General features: G+C 40.3%; 1 pseudogene; it reads right to left on the minus strand.

The window, feature by feature from the left end:
- Window positions 1-2,550: 2,550 nt before the first annotated feature.
- On the minus strand, window positions 2,551-23,541 carry LOC146610115 (uncharacterized; annotated as a pseudogene).
- Between the last annotated feature and the right edge of the window lie 1,396 nt (window positions 23,542-24,937).

Here is a 24,937-nt window from a genome sequence, read left to right on the forward strand (position 1 = left end):
CATTGAGCTAAATGTAATAATGCCAACATATTAAATGAACAATATTTGTCTCTTATATATAATACATCTGTATATACACTGTCAAAGATACTTGTCTTTGAGTGAAGATTCAAGGTGATAGGCAATATAAATAACTGCAACTTGAATCTTTGACCCAGAGTTCAAGCTCACTGCTGTAATATATCCTGTAATATGTATATAAATAAATAAATAAATAAATTCCCCACTCGCCCCTGCGGGCGGTCAATCCTTCAAGCTCGGGTCCTCTACCAGAGGCCTGGGAGCTTGAAGGTCCTGCGCAGTAGCCACCACCATTTTGTCCGTCTGTATCTGGAAGTCCCACAAGATCTTAGCTCGGTCATTCTCCATCACCCTTGGGGGCATCTCCCATTTTGACCTTGGGACTTCCAGGTTATACTCGGCACAGATGTTCCTGTATACTATGCCGGCCACTTGGTTATGGCATTCCATGTATGCCTTGCCTGCTAGCATCTTGCACCCTGCTGTTATGTGCTGGATTGTCTCTGGGGCATCTTTACACAGCCTGCACCTGGGGTCTTGCCTGTGATAGACCCCAGCCTCTATGGATCTTGTACTCAGAGCTTGTTCTTGTGCTGCCATGATTAGTGTCACTGTGCTGTCTTTCAGTCCAGCTTTGTCCAGCCACTGGTAGGATTTCTGGATATCAGCCACCTCCTCTATCTGCCGGTGGTACATACCGTGCAGGGGCCTGTCCTTCCATGATGGTTCCTCGTCTCCCTCCTCTTTCTTGGGTTTCTGCTGCCTGAGGTATTCACTGAGCACTCGGTCAGTTGGGGCCATCTTCCCAATGTGTGTGTATATATATATATATATATATATATATATATATATATATATATCATACTAATCTGACACTACATATAATATTGGCCATATTATATTTACATTACCACAGTGAGATGACTTTAGTCTCATGAACGAAATGACTGTTCAGTACAGACATGAAGCCCAACTATCATGTTTTACAGTCCTGTGGTCTCCGCCTCAGAGACTCAACTAATCAAAGTGATGTCATGACAAAAATGAATGACCAACTGTCACGGCGGGGTGCACCAGTGTGAAGAATGAGGTAGACCCAGACGAAGACACGGTGGAGACAAAACGTAGTTTCAAAAATAAAGCGAGCCTTTATTGGCTGATTGCAGAAGAAAAAACATGAAACTAGGGAAACTAAGGAGACTATGGACACTGTGTTAACAGAAGGCTGGGACACTCAGTGAAAGAACTAAGACAAAACTATGAACACTGAGTAAACTAGGACACACAGTGAAACAATGAGGTAAACCTATGAAAACTGTGGTGAGGTTAACAGATGATCTGACACCGACTGAGCAGAAACACACGGAGTAAGTACACATGAGGAATGATCAGGGGAAGCGGAATCACATGGGGAAAACAGCTGACAACAATTAACATAATGACAGGACAGGGGACGTGAAGCTAAATATAATAAACAAAAAAACACAAGGATCCTTCAAAATAAAACGGGAAACATAACGAGACCCAGACATGACTCGAACTAGACAAACAAAGAAAACTTGGACATGAAACATGACCGATAAACACACGTAGACTTAACACAGAAAACTTCACGCAGTGATGAGACAAATGGGGAGCTTGATAAATCATGAATTAAAACTGTAACCTAGGCATGACAGAATGTAACTAGATAAACTGAAATGAAACTAGACTGAAAGGAATAACAAAAACATCAAGAAACTCAGAATACTGGGTCACATGACCCAGGACCATGACACCAACAAAACATTTTTTCTCCTTCATTTATGTCAAACAATGCTGTATGTAACATTTCTTGCGGTTAGTATCATGGTTGCTAGGCAACCTGAACAGCGCGACGAAGGCTAGACGGTCCCATTTCACAAGCCTCTCACTTCCGCACTTCTCGTACTGTATGTAGTACGCATAGTGCGCGTACTTCAAGCGTGCGGTCTCTTAATTGGGACACAGCCTGAGGATGGCGCTTAACCCCTCCTCCCCATTTAGCAGTCTCCAACAGCTCAAGACCTTGCATTATCACATAAGAAGCTGGACATCACCAAAAAGACCAGTGTGACATGAACCTTCTCTCAAAATTCTCTTAAGACACCACGAAACCTCCCCTTCCTATAGAGGTGCATAGAATAAATAATGTCATTACTGAATTCCTTCTCAAAATGTTAAATTTTTTTTTTCCTCCTCCGTTTCAATTCTACCGTATTAGGTTTGATTCACGGGAAGAAAAAGGCACCATTTCTTCTTTCAAGTGTCAGGCAGTCTTACTTAGAATGAGAGCTACTGCACTTCTCCCAATGATAAATGTCAAGATATCTGACTGACAGTCGGTGGCAGTCTGGGTTTTTCCTGTCATGAACCGGAGCTTGCAATATCTATTACTTGTGTCCTCTTCAACCTCTGAGGAACAAAGGCCCATGTTTCTGTGTGAGAGGACATGGCTCCAGCATCAGGCAGCACATAACTCTCTGTCTCTGCAAGGCCTGCTGGGAACTCTTAGGTGACAGCGTCATTTGAGCTGAGGTTGAGGGCTTCCTCCAGCCGGCTGCTTGGCTGCCTGCCTGCCCCCTCCTCATCCATGCTCAATGGACATTGATCCCCCAGCAGCGACACCGTGTCCCAGGGAGGGGTAAACAGATACACCTCGTTGCCTCCAACAATCATTCTGCCCCTGTAGGGACAGGTCGTGGTAAATTAATAGTGTGCTTGCAGCGACTAGATATTGTTAATGTATTTGCTATTGATGGAGTGAGATAACATGAGTAGCTTCAGCCTTACTTAACACAAAACATAAATCCTCCAAGGCCATTGTGGAGAAGCTGCATAGGCAGTAAGTTATTTTGAGCTTTTGGGAAAGTACAGCACAGACACATTAATTCAGTTCATGCGAGTAATACCATAAGCACTGTAAGACGAAGCTTTACTTATTGATTTTCATTTGATTTACATCATTAAGCCGAAGTCAAGTATTGAATAAATGCTGTACTGTTTTAAAGGACGTGGTTTCATTTAGGATTTTTGCCCTCTTGACAGCTGAGTGGTAAAGTGGCTTACACCATTTTTGCAAAGAGGAGAGTGGAGGGGAAATGGCAGAAAGTGCAGAGAGCGATGAAAATAACCGACTAGGCCTTGTAATTCTCTACTCAAAATCATGACAGTCTTCTGTTTTTCTTGAATAAAACAAAAAAAAAAATGTATTGGAACCAAAATGAATACATGCTCATGTTTAAAAACGGGACCTTTGGATGGTGTCATTTCTCCTTTTAGATAAACACTTGTTACCACCCCCTTACACATATGAGGCAGCGCTTCCTATGGGTGGAAAAATACGACAGTCATTCATTTTACCAAAGGTGCACTTTACCTAAAACTCAGGCCCTTAATCCAGTTGATCCTTCATAAGAGCTGTCAAAGTACTACATCTACGCTGTCTAAGCTCACTTTGAACTTTTGGATTTGATGGGCTTTGGTGTGCTGTAACATGACTTATAAGCCTGATCTTCTTTAAACTTGCACCCAGTTGAAAGAAACAAACAGACCTCAGGGTAGGCCTGTCGCTTAGCAAGTTTGCTCTCCTGCAACATGCATACAGGGTGGGCCATTTATATGGATACACCATAATAAAATGGGAATGGTTGGTGATATTAAAGTCCTGTTTGTAGCACATTAGTATATGTGAGGGGGCAAACTCCTCAAGATGGGTGTGACCATGATGGCCATTTAGAAGTCGGCCATCTTGGATACAACTTTTGTTTTTTCAATAGGAAGAGGGCCATGTGACACATCAAACTTATTGGTAATGTCACAAGAAAAACAATGGTGTGCTTGGTTTCAACCTAACTTTATTCTTTCATGAATTATTTACAAGTTTCTCTTTGTTCACAGCCATTGACATGTCGAAGAGGTTAACACGTGAGGAGCGGATCGAAATTGTGTTGATATCTGGTGAATGCAGTAACCGGGTCATTGCAGCAGATTTCAATGCAAGACACCCTACGAGACCACCCATCTCCCATGCTACAGTTAGAAAACTGCTTGCTAAGTTTTGTGAAACTGCTTCAGTGTTGGATTTGCCAAAATGTGGACGCAAGAAAACTCACTAATGAAGAAACATCAGTAGCTGTCCTAGCTTCATTCAGCAAGAGCCCACAGCGTAGCACTCGCCGCATGTCACTGGAGAGTGGCATTAGTCGAACATCCCTTCGGCGGATATTACCTACTCACAAATGGCACCCTTACAAACTCCAGCTACTGCAGCATCTCAACGAGGATGATCCAGATCGGCGCACAGAATTTGCAGAATGGGCAAAACAAAAATTGGAACAGGACCCTCAGTTCACGCAGAAGATTTTGTTCAGTGATGAGGCAAACTTTTATGTTAATGGTGAAGTTAACAAACAAAACCACCGCTATAGGTCTGACACTAACCCACATTGGATGGATCCCTCCAAGACTGTTGGAACAACAAAAGTGATGGTTTGCTGTGGTATATGGGGTACAACGATAGTGGGTCCATTCTTCATTAATGGAAACCTCAAGGCCACTGGATATTTGAAATTGCTACATGATGATGTGTTTCCCTCTTTCTGCACTGAAGCAGGCACGTTCCCTGAGTTTTTCCAGCAAGATGGTGCACCACCACATTATGGGTGCCAGGTCCGAGCATTCCTAGATGAACAGTTTCCTGGAAAGTGGATTGGTCGTCGTGGGCCAGTTGAATGGCCCCTAAGGTCTCCCTTAGGGTCCTCTCACACCTGGACAACAACAACACCTACGCCAGAATGCTGTTTATAGACTTCAGTTCAGCATTCAATACAATCCACCCCTCACAACTCATCAGGAAACTGACAGACCTGGGCATCAGTTCCCTCATCTGCAAATGGTTACTGGACTTCCTGACCAACCGCCCCCAACATGTCTGGCTGGATAACCACTGCTCATCTACCATCACAATGAACACTGGTGTACCACAAGGCTGTGTGATGAGCCCTTTCCTCTACTCCCTCTTCACCCACGACTGCAGACCTGCTGATGGTTCCAACACCATCATTAAGTTTGCAGATGACACCACGGTGATTGGCCTCATCAGTGACAACGATGAGGCCGCCTACAGGGAGGAGGTGGATTGTCTGGCTGAGTGGTGCGACACAAACAACCTGCTGCTTAACACCGAGAAGACCAAGGAGCTCATCGTGGACTACAGGAGGAATGCTGACCCACATCCACCCATCCACATTAAGGGGACGGCTGTGGAGCGTGTGAGCAGCTTCAAGTTCCTGGGAGTCCACATCTCCGAGGATCTCACCTGGACGACCAACTGCTCCAAGCTGGTCAAGAAGGCTCACCAGCGCCTCTTCTTCTTGAGGACTCTGAGGAAGAACCACCTGTCCTCAGACATCCTGGTGAACTTCTATCGTTGCACCATCGAGAGCATCCTGACCAACTGTATAACAGTCTGGTACGGGAACTGCTCTGCCTTGGACCGGAAGGCGTTGCAGAGGGTCGTGAAAACTGCCCAGCGCATCGCCAGAGCACCACTTCCTGCCATAAAAGACATCTACAGGAAGCGGTGTCTGAAAAGGGCTGGGAAAATCATCAAAGACCCCAGTCACCCATCACATGGACTCTTCACCCTCCTGCCCTCTGGGAGGCGCCACAGGAGCCTCCGGACTAAGACCACCAGGTACCGGAACAGCTTCTTCCCCACAGCTGTCAGACTCCTGAACTCTGCCTCCTGACATCTGACCCACGTTAAACTCATGGACTGAACATACACACACCCACAATGGACAACTGTACCCTCAAACACACAATAATAACATGGAGTGAACCACCACTCACAACCACTAGCACTTTATATAGCCTCTGTAGAAACTATCTACACCCTCACTTATCTTAACTGCACTACTGTATAGCTCTGTGTAAATAATCATTCTGTACATTCGATAATCTTTAATCCTACAACTGTTTACAACTTGCATAGTTCCCATTTCTGTATAGCTGTATATCTCAGATTTCTGTAAAGTTATTTATTTCATATTCTGTATAGTTTTTCATATTTATATCCTGTTCATAGCTTGTACTCACTACAGCCTGTACATACTTAGTTATAGAATATTCACAACATACTTCATACCGTGTACATTATAACATACCATAATAGACCCATTTCTGTAATATACTCACATATCTATACTATTGCTAATATATATTGTAATATACCTATATCACTAAAGCACTTCTGGATGGATGCAAACTGCATTTCGTTGCCCTGTACCTGTGCATGTGCAATGACAATAAAGTTGAATTCTATTCTATTCTATTCTATTCCCAATCTGACCCACTTAGACTTTTATCTTTGGGGTCATCTGAAGGGAATTGTCTATGGTCTGAAGATACGAGATGTGCTGGCATTTCTCCTGCGTTGTTGCTATCAGTGTGTGAAGAGTGAGAGAAGAGGGTTGCATTGACAATCCAATACAGTGGGCAGCACATTGAACACATTTTTATAAGTGGTCAGAAACTTGTAAATAACTCATGAAAGAATAAAGTTACATTGGAACCAAGCACACCATTGTTTTTCTTGTGACATTACCAATAAGTTTGATGTGTCACATGGCCCTCTTCCTATTGAAAAAACAAAAGTTGTATCCAAGATGGCCGACTTCTAAATGGCCACCATGGTCACCACCCATCTTGAGGAGTTTGCCCCCTCACATATACTAATGTGCCACAAACAGGACTTTGATATCACCAACCATTCCCATTTTATTATGGTGTATCCATATAAATGGCCCACCCTGTACATCCAGTGTTCACAGAAAACAATCATAACATTTTGAAATAGATTAATGTGAATTCCCCAGAAAAATTATACCCAAAAAAGGTAAGAATGACCAGGTTAGCAAGTTGGGTAGTGTCCTAATGAAACGTTTTGACTAGATGGGAAATTCACTTTACTGAAAAATTGTTGGAGTTGATTTAGTTTCTTGGTGGGTGGCCATGAACTGCTCTTTTATATTGATAGATTTTTAGAGTCAGAACCTCCTAATTAGTGGAGGTGTTGGTCAAGTTACTTAAAAATAGTAATTAGTTACAAATGATTTTATTACTTCTCCAAGAATGTAATCCCGTTACTTTACTAAAGACATATTTTCAAAAGTAATTAGTGCCTTCATTACTAGTTACTTTTAAAAAATATGAAACACAACCTGAATACGTTAGGAAGCAATAGACCTTTCAGCCCAATTCTATTTTTTCTGCATAATCCATCATATAAAATTGAATCACGTGAAAAAGTCTCTTTTTAAAAATTGTTTAATCTTTTAACTTTATGCTCATTGCATCAAACAAAAATGTAATTATACGCAACACTCTCTGACTGGAAGAAATTTGTTTAACATTTAAACCCATTTTCTGCATATTCCAGCATATAAAATAAAATATTTTTTGTGTTGACACTCAGTCTTTCAAATAGATACAAGTAAAACTCGGCAATAAATACAATCAAAGATTCAGCGGTACTAAGTCCTGTCGCTTTTAAATCTATTTTCACCTTTTTAGCAGGAGTGGGACAGGTAGAGGATTGTCTCATGTCAGTGGGGGGATCCGGGGGTTTCTCTGTGAATATCATATTCCTGTGCCGGCTTGCTAGGCACTTGCTCACATTTGAAGTTTAATTTTTCGCTGCAGAAAGAAGTTGTTTTACCAGGTAGAGTGTACAGTGGACGCTGATGTTTTTGTCACTTTTTACAGACTCAAACTCAAAGTAATGTCAGTACTTCCACGCTCTAAACCCTGCATACTCTGCGTACTCTCTCCCGTGCTCCATATCATCCAATAGTGATCTACACATGAGGGCACGGTGGTTAGCACTGTTGCCGCACAGCAAGAAGGTCCTGAGTTCAATTCCACCATAAGGCTGGGGTCTTTCTGTCTGGAGTTTGCATGTTCTCCCCGTGTTTGCGTGGGTTCTCCCCGGGTACTCCGGCTTCTTCCCACAGTCCAAAAACATGCAGTAGTGGGGATAGGTTAATTGGTCAATCTAAATTGCCCATAGGTGTGAATATGTGAGTGCGAATGGTTGTCTGTGTCTCTGTGTGTTAGCCCTGTGACAGACTGGCGACCTGTCCAGGGTGTACCCCGCCTCTTGCCCTATGACAGCTGGGATAGGCTCCAGCACCCCCTGCGACCCTGGAAAGGATAAGCGGAAGCGAATGGATGGATGATCTACACACGTCTTTTGCTGCCACGAACGTCATGTGTTCGTACGTCATTGTCATGAGACACTCCCACAAACAGTAGTAATGCAGTGTGCTTACGGGCAAGTAACAGTAATCTAATTACTTTTTTGCAATAGTAATCCCTTACTTTACTCGTTACTTGAAAAAAAGTAATCGGATTACAGCAAAGCGTTACTTTTAACCAGTACTGCCCATCTCTGGTGGAGAGCGACCTTTGCTTTGGGGAAAACTGAACCCTGACATCAAGTTTTCTGGTGAGGCTAAAATGGAGTTAGATGGACAAGCAGATCATTACACCGCTGTATCAGACTGAGACAACCTGAGAGAGAACTGGAAGGCAAGACTTCCAGTTCTCTGCTAAAGGAGGATCTAATTAGAATGCGTCTTGGGCACCTTCCTTTGCAGGTTTTCAGAGTTTTGAAAAAAAAAAACCCCGAAAAAACAACAACAACTGGAAAAACCTTCTTAGTCTGCTACTACTGTAGTCTAACATTGTCTAATTGGATGGATGGATTTTTGGATATGGGCCACTCAAGGAAGTCAACTTCCTACTGTTAAGCCAGTGTTTGCCTTTTTCTCTTTCCCCATACAGTTTTGATTCTAGATTTGATTTGTCAGCTATTATTGTCAGGCTAAAATACCCAAAAAGTTCAGCCTTGTAAGAGTTTTACATATAATGGACAAGAGAACCAGTTTGGATCTGTCATTTCAGGCTTTTGTTGTCAAGGCAATAGTGGTCTAATGTGAGTATCCAAGGTTATTCATTTTTGTTATCTCTATTACAACAAAACAAACAAACATGGTACTACTTAACAGATTGCTTAAGAAGGTTTCACTTAATAGGCGAACGTTTCCGCATGCTCCTTATAGTAATGAAAAACTACAGATAGCAGTCCAAACAGAGACAAACGAGCCATTGAAAGAGTTGTTGAGAATGTGCTACTACATGTCTTATAACTTTTACCTGTGGGACTTAAAGGATCTGCTGCTAAAATCTGGGTGCCAGATTCTGCAGGCAGCTTCAGAGATCTGAACACACTGTTTTGGTTCTCCAGTGCAATCTAACTGTAGGAAAATTACTGCCAGAATGTTTGGGTTACACAAATGTAAGATGGAAAACTCATCTTCAGTTTTTCTCATACCTAAACCAAATATTCAGAAATCACAAAAATCCATATTCTGTGTCAGCATTCTTCACTCGTCAGCATCTCAGGCAATATTAGCCTCATTCAGGCATCGCGGGGAAAACAAGTAAACTTGTCCATCACCCTTCTGTCGATCATTTGAGGTTACGACTGATGTATTTCCATCTGATGAACTGTGTGTTAAATGGGATCCAGCTGTGATGTCTTGAGTTTATGATATTGAATGTCAATGCTTTATAAATTAGCACATGTTGCGCATGGTGTTAATACCAGGATTTTTTTTTTTTTTTTAGCTGTGTGTAGATGTTCTTCTCAAGAAGTTAAACAAATCTGAGAATGTGAAAATGAGGGAATCATTTACGGCTGTATTTTCAGACATGGTACAACAGTGGGATTTAGCTTTAGTTAATTAACTTAAAAAAATTATGCCATTATAACACTTTACATTTCTATAGTTGCACTGGGGAAATTGGCTTCATTGAGTGATAACGGCAGACTTGCACTTGGGCAGGTTGCAGCCAAGTGTAAAGGAGCTGGGATGAGAATTAACACCTCCAAGACTGACGTCATAGTTTTCAGCCGAAAAAGGGTGCAGAGTCTAAGTGCCCACGCTGAGTTTGGTGATCAGTTTCTGACTTCATCAAGGGGCTAAACAACACACAGGTGCATACACTTTTTGATCGTGTATATAAAAATAGATGGGAAAATATATAATATAAAAAAATAATAATAGTTATAATAAAATTATGATAATTTTTGAAATTGCCACAGACGAATTGATATATTTGGCAAAACATTTGTTTCCAGACACTGTTGCGATGGCCAGTTTTACCACTAATCTTGACACAATCATACATTTTTTAGAAATTATTTTCTGTTCAACAAATTGTCATTGAAGAGGAAAAGGAAGTGTTGCAAACCACTGGTGAGCAGTTCTTTTGGTTGCTTGCTTTGTCGCTAACAATCCAACAAATTCACATGGTTTATTCAAAACATATACAGTATGTGAGCTGCTGAGTCCAGTAAATAATTCCTTCTTTGCTGAATAAGGCTAGAGGAAGTTAGATGAATGTAAATGCAGCTATTGAGCCGACACTATTTCTTTAGATTCTCCTTGCTCTCATAGTGATTTCAGTTCATTATTTTGGATTTCAGTTCCTCCCAGTGAAGCATAATGTTATGGTTTCTGTTTATGATTCTCTTTGTTTATTGCAGACATTGCTTACACTGAGTTGTATTATGCATGTTTATTTTTTTTCTTACATTTTTCAAAAATTTGCACATATATTTAAATCAGGATCAGCGTAAATTGTACAAATGCTTTACCACTTCATTCTCTCTCAAAGCCATTTTAGCTCATCTTAATTTGCTGCCCCTCACAAATAAAAGGTTTGAAAGTAAGTGGGTGGGGCTTCCTTGCTCAGTCAGAGCTGTGTGCCTGAGATGACTATGATCATGATTATTAATACATCCACTCTCACTGACATCAGGAAGGGCAAAAACTCTGCCAAATCAGCCAGGCGGCGCTACCTGCTGTAGTGATGTTTTGAATAAGGGAGCTGCTTCTTCTTCTTACTGACATCATATAGAACCGAGAGTAAACAAAATGCATTAAGTGGTGAACTATGTGTACGTGGTTTATTGCTCACAGGGATCACTTCCTTAAAGTATACTGACGTTCCATCCATCCATCCATCCGCTTCCGCTTATCCTTTTCAGGGTCGCGGGGGGCGCTGGAGCCTATCCCAGCTGTCATAGGGCGAGAGGCGGGGTACACCCTGGACAGGTCGCCAGTCTGTCGCAGGGCCAACACACAGAGATGGACAACCAGTCGCACTCACTTTCACTCACACATTCACACCTAGTGGCAATTTGGATTATCCAATTAACTTATCCCCACAAGTTGCATGTCTTTGGACGGTGGGAGGAAGCCGGAGTACCCGGAGGGAACCCACGCTCATGACGTTCATACTTGAAAAATTGTCCGTGTTTGATCTCCATTGCATTGGCATATATTTGACAGAAAATAAGCAAAAAACACAACAAAAAGCTTGTTTGTTTTTTTCCAGACCACAACAACAAAGTTGGTGAAGAAACTCAAAATGAAAGAATGCCCATTTCTTAGTTTATGGGTCAAGCACACTCTGATTGTAGCCACAAGGTAAAATACTGGAAAAAAAAAAGCAATCCATATTTTGGCAATGTGGCGAGGTGTTGTAAACCTGCCAATCCAGCCTGCAAGCATCCGTTTTTAAGCGCTGATAGCCTTTGTAATTTCCAGCCCAGTAAAACTACCCAGACACACATTTCACAGAAACCTTTAAAATTAATCAGAGCGTGTATTGATTCTTCTATTTATCACGCCACAAAAATACTGACTTTTACAGTAAGTTGTGGGTGGTCTATTAACCAGTAAAGAATCACAGAAGCATGGTGAAAAACATCATGTTGCCCCAGATAGGAACATACCTGTGGTCCTCTGGTACACCCCTCTGCTCATCTGAAATAAGGATCCCATGCAGTGTTCAGAGATATGATAAGAAGGGCAGTGATGTAACTCTCAACTCCACTACTGACTTTCATTTTCCTCTGGGACAGCTCATCTATGACCTCTGATTGGTGTAGCCTGTTGGTTGAAACATACACAGAATTTGTTTCTCATGTGACATATATGTTGCTTTGGCCTGATTAGGGGGCAGCATGGTGGCGTGGTGATTGGCACTGTTCCCTGACAGCAAGGGCCTGAGTTCGATTCCATCACCTGGCCACATGATAACTGTGTGGAGCTTGCATGATCTTCCCGCGTTCCGGCTTCCTCTCAAAGAAATGTAATTAGTGGGGTTAGGTTAATTGGCGAAGCTAAATTGCCCATAGGTGTGAATGTGAGTGTGCCACTGGTGCCTCCACATGTCCACCACATTAGAAACACCTCTGATTTGTTGTCAAAAAAAATATTGTTTGTTGTTGTTTAAGTTTTTAAAAAATATATTTTAATATAACTTAACAGTTAATGGGATCATTTGAAAGAACTAACAAACCTTATTTCACAACTGTCAAATTAATTACAACTTTATTTTTTTACAACTGTCAAAGTTATGCTGTATGCAGTTTGGTTAAACATGCAGAAAGTGTTTGTACCAATGACTTTGTGTGAATTGCACGTTTTAGCACAGATCAGTTAGATTACTCTAAAAAGCTTAAAATGTTTAGGATATCCGCCTGAGAGCACATGATAACATGCCTCTTTAGCAGTGCTGTTGCTCATGAATCTGTTCACATCTCACAAAAAGCTCTACAAGGCAAGACTGTTCCACTCCACTGCACAGCAAAAATCAGTCTCTCTCATAATAGCTCTGGGCAATTTCAGACCACACAGAATGACAAGGGAATCAATTTCCCTGGTTAGGTTATAGATGGATTTTCTCTCTCTCTCTCTCTCTTGCTCTTTTTTCATAAGAAATAACTGCAATACGTTATATGAATTATTAAGAAGTCTTTTGCAGTGTTACATAAAGAAGGCTACACCACCACCACTACCCTCTGAAATATAATGAATATTGTTATGGGTTCAGAAATAATTTTTAGAAATTTGCATTCGCTGATCTTGCTTCACAATTTTGACCAAAGATTGGGTACTTTGAATATTCTTGCAACATGTTCATGGGCTTTGAATATTAAATAGTCACTATACGTCCTGTAATATATCACAAGAATTCAGCTAACTTTGTTCCATTACATAATGAAAAGCTAGTTGATTTGTGGAACTAGCCTGACCTCATGTGGAGGATACTGCACAAAGCAGTTTCTAACACACTCTCTTGAAGAGAGTAATGACTACTTTTTGGATTATGTGAAGTTGCTAGGACCTTACTTACTCTTTCATCTACACTCTTTGATTATATGTAATTAAAAATGCACTTAACTCTATCATGCTTAAAGAATTGCTGTATTACATCCATTACACTTTGACTGGACACAAAGACACGCTAAGGCAAAGATGATCAGTCTGATCTGATCCATCTGATGGAATAAACATAAGTAGCTAAAGGCACTAATTAGATTAATGAGCGCACTGCTTATCAAATATGTCAACAGGCATGATGTAATAGAAAACATGAATGGGGCAAAAGCATGTACCTTAAATGATTAATCACAGATTATTCCACAGGCATAAGCAGTTGATGAATGCTCAGAGCTACAAGGTAGCTTCCAAATTGCTTTTTTCAAAACACTTTCTTCTTTTTTCCCTGCTTTTTTTTTTTTTTCCAATTGAAAGCCTGTTATTGACAGGCCGCATAACTTTGTTAGACTGGACTCAGGGTTTCCCTCAAGCAAGTACTTGCGCAATAGTAACTACTAGGAGCTAAGGCAGAGCTGAGACCAGTAATCTGGATGAATAAATACCAATGTGCACTATTGAACAAAGTTTAAATAAAGCTAAACTTGTATAATATTTTTGATGCCTTTGTGAAATATGAATTAGGGCTGTAAATCTTTATCGGTAACTAATCTAATAATCACAGTGACTATTAATGTAAATGAAATATCACATAATGAATTACAAAAGTAAAGAAAATGCTAAGCCCCTGGGCTCAAATGGATGACTTTCAATTGCCAAAATTTGAGTCTTAGGAATTTTTAAAAAATCTTTAACATATACTTTTATAAATGTCAAAAAACATTAAAAACAATGATCAAGATCCACAATCCAACTTTAATTAAAAGGCACTATAATATCTATCTATCTATCTATAAATAAAACTTTCTCCACTCACCCTGTGGGCGGTTTTTGGTTGTGGTTCAAGCTTGAGATCTAGGTAGATCTCATGCCTTGCCGGTCATCAGATACCCTGCTAGGATAATAAGCTGGCCAAAGGAGGAGAGAGAAGTCACTGACTTCAAGACAACAAACCTTCTTATCATGCATGGAGTGTTTCACCCCAAATACAGCATCATGAGACTGTACGCTATGCAGAAGGCCAAATTCTAGTGTGTCAAAACCAATATTAAAGATGAAACAACAAACATCCATGAGTATATCAGGAAGATAACCACAACTGATCATGTGCTTAGTGGATAACTCAGGCTGCAGAAACCTAAGAAAGAAGAGCCGCAACAACAGGAACCATCATGAAGGGACAGGAGCCTGTACAGCATGTACCACACCAGGTAAGACCCCAGGTGCAGGCTGTGCAAAGATGCCCCTGAGACAATGCAGCACATAACAGCAGGGTGCACGATGCTAGTATGCAGGGAATGTCACAGAAAACATGAAAAAATTAAAATTAAAGCAACTGATTGCCTTAAGTACTTGCTTTAAGTACATTTTTTCAGTTCAATGGTATTTTCTTGGCCTCCAAAAGTCATTGCAGATTTGGATGAAAGGAAAGAGGGAAGAAAAGAGAAAAGCAAACAAAAGAAAAAAAGAAAAAGAAAACAAAGTGTGGTAATGCTAGAATTCAAAATCTCATTTTGAGGCTCCTGTCCTTTATAATTGCTAATATAGAACCAACAACCTACTAAATATGTATGCAAAAAACAAAGTAGTTAAAAAAAAACACAGGCTTGCAAAAATAATAGTTTTGCTGATGCCTAAATAATCCAATTATTCAAACTGGCTTTTTTGCTATGACTCTGCTTTTGGTAGTTTAAACATATTTGTGAATGTTTACTTAACAGTTTAAACAGATTTTAGTTATATTCGTCTTTCTGTTATTTTATCATTACTTTTTCTCACGAACAAACCGGAATTAAGCTTCCTTTGCGCCTGTTCAACTCTTTAGAAACAAAAAACACTACATTCACAGTGAGATGCTAATTACGGCTATATTTCAAGCGTAAAACGTAAAAGTAACTACCGTATGTCTGTCCGGGCTCGCGGTAGGAGGGACTGTGTTGCCATGACAATGACGTCAATGTTGGTGTCGAGTAACCAAAGGTCAAAATAAAGACAAGTGAATGAAAACGGAAGGAAACTAAACAGGCTTCCTAGAATAGCACAGAACATTACCAGGTTGACTCAAAATACAAAATAATTTCCTGCACTGGATGCTGTCGTGTCGTTCGTCCGGGGATAATCGTTTTATATACCGGTAAGGGAACGTCACACGGCACAAGGTTAGGGTCACAGACGAGCTAACAGCAGCTAGCGAGCTAGCTGTAGCCTAGGTCGTTGGTTAGCTAGTGCTAACACTTACCACATTATATTGTTTAGTCTGGTAGGACGCCTGGCAGCACAAAGTTACTTTAAGCAGTTCTCTAGAGATGCCGGTTACCTCACAAGCAGTTGACGTTTGTTACTAACAGTCATCTTGCTGTTTAAGTTAGCTTTTTCTATGTTCAGTTAGGTAGGACACAGTAGCTGGCCTTGCAACAGTCTTTACCAGCAGTGCAAGTTTACTTCAGTGACATTACAGTAGCGTTAAACCGCAATATGCTTCTAAATAACAAGGCACCAAACAGCTGTTTCGTAGCTAATGTAATTTAACCTGTGGCGCAAGTCAGCGTGAAACAGCAGGCTGGCATGTTAATCTTTTGAGGCAGTACAGTGAGGGACAAAGTTGTTTTGTTTTGTTGTCGTTTTTCTCCTAGGAGCACCATTGTGCTAATTCACGAGGCTCTATGGATGCTTGGCACTAAAGTATTTCGGAAAAGATTAAATGTTAACTTTACTCCTCATTTTTCCTCTTTTTTTCCTTTCTTTAAGGAGCCACGAAACTGTACACGGGTATACATCTGGTCAGCGTTCGCTTCATACAGCATCTACAGTTTCATAGTATGTCTTCCTGGTCCAGTGCGTGAACTGTGTTCCAAATATTATTATGCTGCTGCTTCTTCTTCTTCTTCTTTTGTGTCTAATGGCTGAAATGATTATGCAGTCACATGTCAGTAGGATTTAAACAGATACAGCTGAGTTTGTTTGTTTTTTATTCTCTTTTAAATTGGACATGGTTGCTAATTGGTTTGCCAGGTGTTTGTTATTAAATAACCTCTAGTTAAATTAAACAAGTTGCATTTCTCATGCAAAATGGGAGTGCAATTTCTCAGAAGATAAAGTGTGGCAGAAGTGCAGTGTCTGGCATGAAAAACATGGATATAATTTTGGAAAAATGGAGAGGGTTCATAAAAATCTTGGGGAAAGTGTGAGTCAAATAGAGAAATGGTGGTAAGGTGGGTGTATTGTGTAGTTTTGTTGCTTTTTCACCTTACTGTGTGGAGTTACACATGTGCTCCCTGTGTCTGTCCAGAAGACATGCATGGTAGGTGCCTATTCTGTATTCCACACAAACATGGATGTATACTAAAGTGCTTAAGGGCTTGGAGTAAATGAACCATATTTTTAAAGCAGACTTCTAATAAACAAAATAAAAACATGTTTCCAAGAGACCAGATATCTGTAATTTTAAAACTGTTTGATCCACCAGTGAAAGCCTTGCTACTATGGTCCAGGTGGATTGGGTTCTAGATGATTGGTAAACACCAACCTAACTCACCAAGCATAAGGCAGAGGGATCTGAACTGGAATACTGTGTAGCGAGATGATTAGACCCACTTCATTGTGTCAAAATGTCCTCATAGGTGTATTGTGATCCCAACTTGGCAATGTCCTAACATGCTATGGAAAGGTTTTTCTTTTATAGGCTCCCTGGTTGCTCAAAAGGAAAACCACAGTGTGGCCATTATAACCTTCTGACCTTAACTCTATTAAGGACCTGGGCTGGCATCTTCAGATCAAATGTAGGTGGAAAGTGTTTGTATAATCTGCATTTAAGGCTCCACATGCACTTGGTCGTCTGGGGCTGTAAACATCCCCGACTGGAAGCTGTCTGCACCACAGAGCTTTCAGTCTGATGTTTGCGGCTGCTGGCTACCCCCTACTGCCAAGTTAACCTTTTTATTCAATATTCATTGAAATCCATACCTGATTTAGACACTGTGCTCCTTTAAAGTGTAGTTTTGTGTTCAGTTGTTCAGACTCAGTTCATGTAAACATCCTACACTCAGCTGTTATTGATTGCCACAGAGGCTGAGAGGAGGTTGTTTACTTGAACTGGTTGGGAATGATACTTGGACTTAAGATGGAGTGCCTTCATTCAGATCGTCTGTTACACATCATTCATGAGCTAGCCTGGAATCGACGGCTCAAGGAGAAGAAATTTGAAGTCTTATTTGTCAATTGTTCTGGTTTTTAACAAATAAAGCTACTTGAATACATCTTTGACTCTGTGCTTATTTGCTTAATTTTTTAAAATAATTTTTAAAAAAGAGATTAACTTATTTAAAATGATTCAAATAACACTCATTACCTTTTTTGCTTATTGTGGCACAGTGGTATGTTATGATTTGCCCTTCTTTCAGGTAAAGGGGAAACTGGATGCTGGCTACAATAATACTAACCGCTCAGTATTTCACTTAAGAACACATTTTGATCATTGTTTTAGTTTTCTATCTCCAGTTCTATTTGATTACCTCTGTATTTTGAAAGCATGCTGTTAGAAGTCAAAATGGATCTGTCCACCTACTATTCTCCAATCTTAAAAAGAGAACTTTGGAGGGCAGTGACCATCTCTACTGAAAAAACAGAAACCAACTAAACAAAAAGGATATATAGATATCTATATCTCAGTAAAATCAGCTGATGCATTGGGTACAGTGATTTGTAAAACATGAGTTTCTCATACAGCTTAGTGTTGCTCTGTCACACCATCCTTGTGTTGGACAATATTTTAGTACTGTATATGTGCTTTTCTGGCAAAACTTCATTATCTGTCATGTTAAAGAGCAGTAAAACATTTAAGACTTTAGCATGCATCAAGATATTTAAGACTCCCCTTTTTCCCCTCACATAAAAGTTTACATTGCTTTAAAAAAAAAAAATCAAAATGAAGAATTACTTTGGAGACCACTGCTGCAGCATTTCATACTTGTACAAGAGAATAAAAACGATCAGCGTGTTTGTAAGAAAAACAACATGAGGAATCTAATGACGATTGACCTTTTAGTACATGGCGTCATGCACTGTAACTGTGTTCACCACTAGATGTCATGTTTGTGCTTCTATTCAATCAGCAGTCTAATTCTACAACTCACTGGTGACGATAATGATAACTTGGCTGTTTCCTTTTCCTGGTTACCACAGTATATTAAATATGTTACTATATGAGTAGTTTTATTAAACACATGTTGAAATAGTGCAAGCTATAATGAAAATATTGGCAGATTTCAAACATAGTGACAACAGATCAACAGATATTGACATCCAAAGGCTGAGGATAGAAAGTGAGTCGAAATCTTAATTTTAGACCTGTTACAGCTAGACTTAAAGTCTAGCTAAAGAGCAAACTTAATGGGTGTGATACTGTATTGTTGATCACTAATACTCACTCTCTTATATGGTTCACCCCCCCCCCCCAGGTATCCCATTTGCCTCTCTTCTGTCCAGTCCACAAAGGCTTTTGCATTACTGCAGTTCTAAGTTACGTTCTTTGACGTAAATACATTTACATTGCTCCAAATGCACATGCAATGCTCATAAAAAACTGTAGGTGGCAGAAGTTAACCATAAGTAAAGCACAGTTGCTGTTGTGCTGTTCAGCTATATTTGATGGACCAAGAATGTATCATACTTGGTTTGCAGCTCTTTTACACCACTGTTGTACTTTGACAACCTGTAGGTATAGTGAAGGCCTGGTGAGGTAGTATTTCTTTTTTCCCTGTAAAAACCTGACTTGTCAACCACTTTTTCTAGTGAATATACTTTTAAATACAATCACAATGTAAATTCGATATAAATGACATTGAAAATACACTTAGTTACAGCTGTGTTATAATGTATTACCTAATATTCTCATCACACTACAGGACACCAACAGAATCCCCCAAGTAACCTAGAAGATAATATAATAGGGTCAATATCCATGGGTACATTTACAACTGTACAATCTCCTTAAAAATGCACTGCCAAGTTAGCTCTGTAGCTGGCATGGAGTTTAGCTGCAAACAAATGTCCTTGCATGATTCACCTGCGTGCTCCATCCCCCACAAAGTAGTAGCACACCTTTTTTGGCTGTGTGTTGACAGCCATCATCTCCGAATTCCTCGGTTTAAACAAGTACACGTATTGATTCAAGATCACACACCGAAAGAGGATTTTTAAGGTTGTAGTTAAGCGCAGGGTTCAGCAGTCTTTGTGAGAACATGCACATGGAAAAGAAAGAGAGAGAGAACAACAACAAATAAACAAAACAGGAAAGACCAGAAAATTCACGGATGGGTATTTGTACTATAGTCACTCGTGTTATTACATTTGGCAAACTAGAACACTGTGTTCAATAATGACTTTATATTCTACTCGCAGGAATAGACATTAATGGTTTGAAATCAGTCAGCTTGATGAGGGAGTTTCTACTATCAAAGGAACACATCTAAAAATGTCTGAGAGGCAGACATGCAGCAGTACATTTTGGGAGTGAAAACTACTGTAAAAAACAAAAAAAACCTAAAACTGATCAGGACTGTGTTAGGGCTTGTTGAGCATGCAGGTTTCATCCAGAGAAGAACTGGTTTATATATTTTTTTAAAACTACAGTTACATTATTTCCTGTGTTGCTTTGTTGAAAGACCTTAAATGGATTCACACCTTTTTACCTCTTACTTCTGTGCTTACTTCTTCTACAAGAATGACATATTTTTGATCTGTTGAATGGTATGTTTAATGACGTCAAAAGGTTAAAAGTAATGAGAAGCACTGACTCAGAATAATAACACATTGAATGAAACAGCATTTCATGCTGCAGCTGAAATGCGGAAATGAGTAGGTGTAACAAAGCAAGACAAAAACAAAAGAAAACATGTCCAAACTGGAAAGACTGGGAAAATTACACAGTAGGTATTTGCAATTATCACATTTGGACATGGACATGACTATGCTCTCAAAACACTTCATTACAGTTGGAGTGAGTGTGATGGGGTAATAGTCATTCAAACCGGTTATGTTGTTTTTCTTTGGGAGGTGCACTATGGCGGTGGACCTGAAGCATGTTGGTACAGCTGACTGGGTGAGGGACAAATTAAAAATGTCTGTAAACACCTCAACCAGCTCTGTAGCACATAACCTCAAAGCATGGAGGTGTTTTCAGCGCCACCTGCTTTTCAGGGGTTAGTCCTCCTCAGTACCTTGACAACCTGTAGGCATAGTGAAAGCCTGGTGAGGTAGTATTTCTACCTCACCAGAGAGAGAACAACAACAAAAAAAAAACACAAACAGCAAAGACCAGAAAAATGCACGGATGGGCATTTGTACTATAGTTACTCATCTTATTACATTTGACAAACTAGAACACTGTGTTCTAGCTGTGTTTCTGAGACCAACACTAGCACTGTCAGCAGATGAAGATCAGGGTGGAACATCACAGCAACAGGCTTTGCATTTTAATTTTTTTAAGAGTTGCTAATACACTGAAAAGAAGAACCTAAACTTTTAAATGATCTCTTACTGCAGTCAAAATATGACACCAAAATGATCACTAGTGATACAAGTTAAGTTGCAAGTCAGTTAACTAATTTAAAAAGTTCTCTCCTCTGAGGTGTTGCTGTAAGCACGCACACTCAAACGCAACAGAAAACCATGCTAAGCCCTTGGGCATCTTGCTTTCATACAGAACTTCCTACATAACATTCTACTACACCACTAGCATGTCACTGTGACTGTGATGTGATACTACACTATCATGCTTTATGCTATCAAGCTAGAACAGTGTAGGTATAAAACAATATCTTTAGTGATGGGGATTTTTAAAGTCTAAAAGTCAAATTATAGTACAAATATATGTGTATCTATTGGTGTCACATTTTTCATATTTTGCATGCAAGGAGCCAGACTTTCTTGCAATTCTTAATCTGGAATCTGGTCTTGTGTGACCATAGCTTTATTGGTGGCGCGCAATTTAACTTGAACCACGTTTTTTTTTTTTTTTTTTTTTTTTTTACCTTTGTGCTTAGTTCTCCTACAACAAAGTATGAGAAATCTTTTCATTTCAGCTGCTCTAAATGCCCTTTTTTATGGTGTGGCCAGAATTACCCACATTGTCTTTCACTCGACCCCTTAGTTCCAGTGAATTAACTCTTAATGCTTTGGCATACCAAGAGATTTTGGACCATTTCATGCTTTTTGTGGAAACAATTTGGGAATGGCCCCTTCCTGTTCCAACATGGCAGTGCACTAATGCACAAAACAAGGTCTATAAAAACATTGATGAGGCAGTTTAGTGTGGAAAAACCTGACCTCTACCTGACAGAATGACATGACATATGAAAACCTCACCTCTCCACATGCACCTGCTTTTTTTTCTTGATCTTAGTTCTACTCCTTCCTCTATACATGTGCAATGATTTTGTTTTTGTTTTTTTACAAAGGAGTGAAAGCATTGCAGACACAATGCAGAGGCATGTCAAGATGTGTGGTGAATAGCACAGAAAGAAATATTCTTCCAGTAAACACATACCCTGTCATCAAATGTATTATGAGACTAGAAATCTTTTGGTGTCCCGATGCGTCATACTGATGTTATTTTTGACACAATCATTCTTTGCAACAGTTCACAGGATGGTCTTCATTGTCTGCAAGGAAAAGCAGCACCTGTGCTAAAGTTAGGTTTAAAATCCGCCCCAGTTATGCAACAATGGTTCGAAGTTTTTTTAGTGAGTGAGAATGTGTTCAAAGGTTTGAAAAAAAGTTTACTTCCCGTCCCTTACTTTATTGTTCCCTGTCAAAATTGACTGGTCGTCTTAAATTAGCACAAAAACCATTTTTCACGACCAAATTTTTATATTATTTAATATTCAGCATTCTTTAACTGTGAACAATGTCTCAAAGTAGTGTTTAACATAAATTTATAGAATTAGAAATGAAATAACGGCAATGAAAAAACACGAATATGCACTGAAAATAAATGGAAAACCAAAGACCAAACTCAGCATGAAGTGCTATGATTCACATAAATAAAAATAAAATAAAATGGATGCAACTTTGCATTACCTTATCAAGGCAGTCAATGCCTCCTTTGTTCTTGCTGTAGTCCTGGATCATAAGGGGCTTCCTGTCCTCTGTGGTCCTGATAGGGACAACTTTGTATAGCTTGCTCAGCAGGATGACATTTCTATTCTTCTTTGGAACATTTGACACAAGAGTTTGTGTGTCAGTGAAACCAAATTTTGATGAGAGTGCCTCTCTTCCTCTGGCTGATACCAGTGCAGGGGGAAGTTCAGGCTTGTTCTTTCTCACTGTCCCTACCATGGTGAGCTTTCTTTTTAGCAGCTTCTGACCAAGAGCATATGATGTGAAGAAGTTGTCACATGTGATATTACGCCCCTGGAGACCGGTTGTCACGTCCAGCACAACACACATGCCCTGGTTTCCTTCTGCCCTTCCAGTACTGGGTTTCCCTGTGTAGACCTGCATATTCCAGGCATAGCTGCTTCTGGCGTCACACGCTCACCAGATCTTTATACCACATTTCCCTGGTTCTCTTGGAAAGTACACCTTGAAGGAACAGCGACCGCTGAAAGGAACCAGGCAATCATCAACTGTCACCTCAGGGCCTGGATTGTACATAAGTGGTGGGGGCGCCACCCACCTGTCCTAAATGTTTATGACTGAAGGGAAAACTGTGTCTAATTAGGTGTCTAATTAGACACTAATTAGACACTAATTAGACACCAAATGAGACACAAAGTCTAATTAGGTGTCTAATTAGACACTGTCTAATTAGATGAAAATTGTTTAAGGTTTTACCAAAATAGTACCTGTTTGTCATTTCACCAGAGGACGGGTCATGCATCTCCGTAAAAAAGAGTTGGGAGCTAGACTTGAAGTCATCCACACGAGATATCGCATGCTGTGTTGGTCCTGGCGTCATCTTTATGATGTTTTCCACTCCCGCTCTACTTCCTTTGTCCTGGGAGGATGAAGACCAGAGCAAGTGTCGACTCTTGGACTGGAATGTCTCCTCAGGTGCCTGTTCTTCAGGTGCCTCTCCCTCTCCATCTGTTGATTGGTCAGAGTCCTCAAAGTCTGGATCAAAATCTGTGTTTTCTTCCATTCTGCTCTATCTCTGTTTCAATTTCAGTACCCTCTTGTCCAAAACCCGGACCAGAACCTCTTCGACAGTCAGTCGCCTACTCATTGTGCTCAGAGTAAAAGGAGTGCAAGGCAAACACCAAGCTATATATATGGTCTGTGTGAAGATGATACATTGATTAGTCTGGATGGTGTGATTCACGTGGGGGGATAGGCATAAAAGCATGGGAAAGAGATGGGTTCACATAACAGACACCTGTCTAGTCTGTGTGAAGATATGATACATTGTCTCATCAGGAACTTGATGTCATGTACAGGCAGGCAGGATTTGACCCAAACGCAGGACTCATAGAGGCAAAACATGAAGTTGAAGCTAACCAAACAGAAACCTAGATTGGAAAGCTAGAACCCAAATGCACAAGAAACGACGCAACAAGAAGAACTAACTGACAGGGGCTGTGTGCCAATTCAGGGTCTGCACGCTTGAAGTACGCGCACTACGCGTACTACGTACGGTGCATACTATAAGTACGAGAAGTGCGAAAGTGAGAGGCTTGTGAAATGGGATGGTATACGCTTCGTCGCGCTGTTCAGGTTGCCTAGCAACCATGATACTAACCGCAAGAAATGTTTCATACAGCATTGTGTGACAGAAATAAAGGAGAAAAATGTTTTGTTGGTCATTCATTTTTGTCATGACATCACTTTGATTAGTTGAGTATCTGAGACTGAGACCACGGGACTGTAAAACATGATTGTTGGGCTATATATATACAGTGGGGCAAAAAAGTATTTAGTCAGCCACCGATTGTGCAAGTTCCCCCACCTAAAATGATGACAGAGGTCAGTAATTTGCACCAGAGGTACATTTCAACTGTGAGAGACAGAATGTGAAAAAAAAATCCATGAATTCACATGGTAGGATTTGTAAAGAATTTATTCGTAAATTAGGGTGGAAAATAAGCATTTGGTCACCTCAAACAAGGAAAATCTCTGGCTCTCACAGACCTGTAACGTCTTCTGTAAGAAGCTTTTCTGTCCCCCACTCGTTACCTGTATGAATGGCACCTGTTTGAACTCATCATCTGTATAAAAGACACCTGTCCACAGCCTCAAACAGTCAGACTCCAAACTCCGCCATGGCCAAGACCAAAGAGCTTTCGAAGGACACCAGGAAAAGTATTGTAGACCTGCACCAGACTGGGAAGAGTGAATCTACAATAGGCAAGCAGCTTGGTGTGAAAAAATCAACTGTGGGAGCAATCATCAGAAAATGGAAGACATACAAGACCACTGATAATCTCCCTCCATCTGGGGCTCCACGCAAGATCTCATCCCGTGGGGTCAAAATGATCATGAGAATGGTGAGCAAAGATCCCAGAACCACACGGGGGGACCTGGTGAATGACCTGCAGAGA

This window comes from Diplotaxodon limnothrissa, linkage group LG22, assembly GCF_057381915.1.
Source record: "Diplotaxodon limnothrissa isolate DT_005_m linkage group LG22, D_limnothrissa_male_GT1.1, whole genome shotgun sequence".
Lineage (NCBI taxonomy): Eukaryota > Metazoa > Chordata > Actinopteri > Cichliformes > Cichlidae > Diplotaxodon > Diplotaxodon limnothrissa.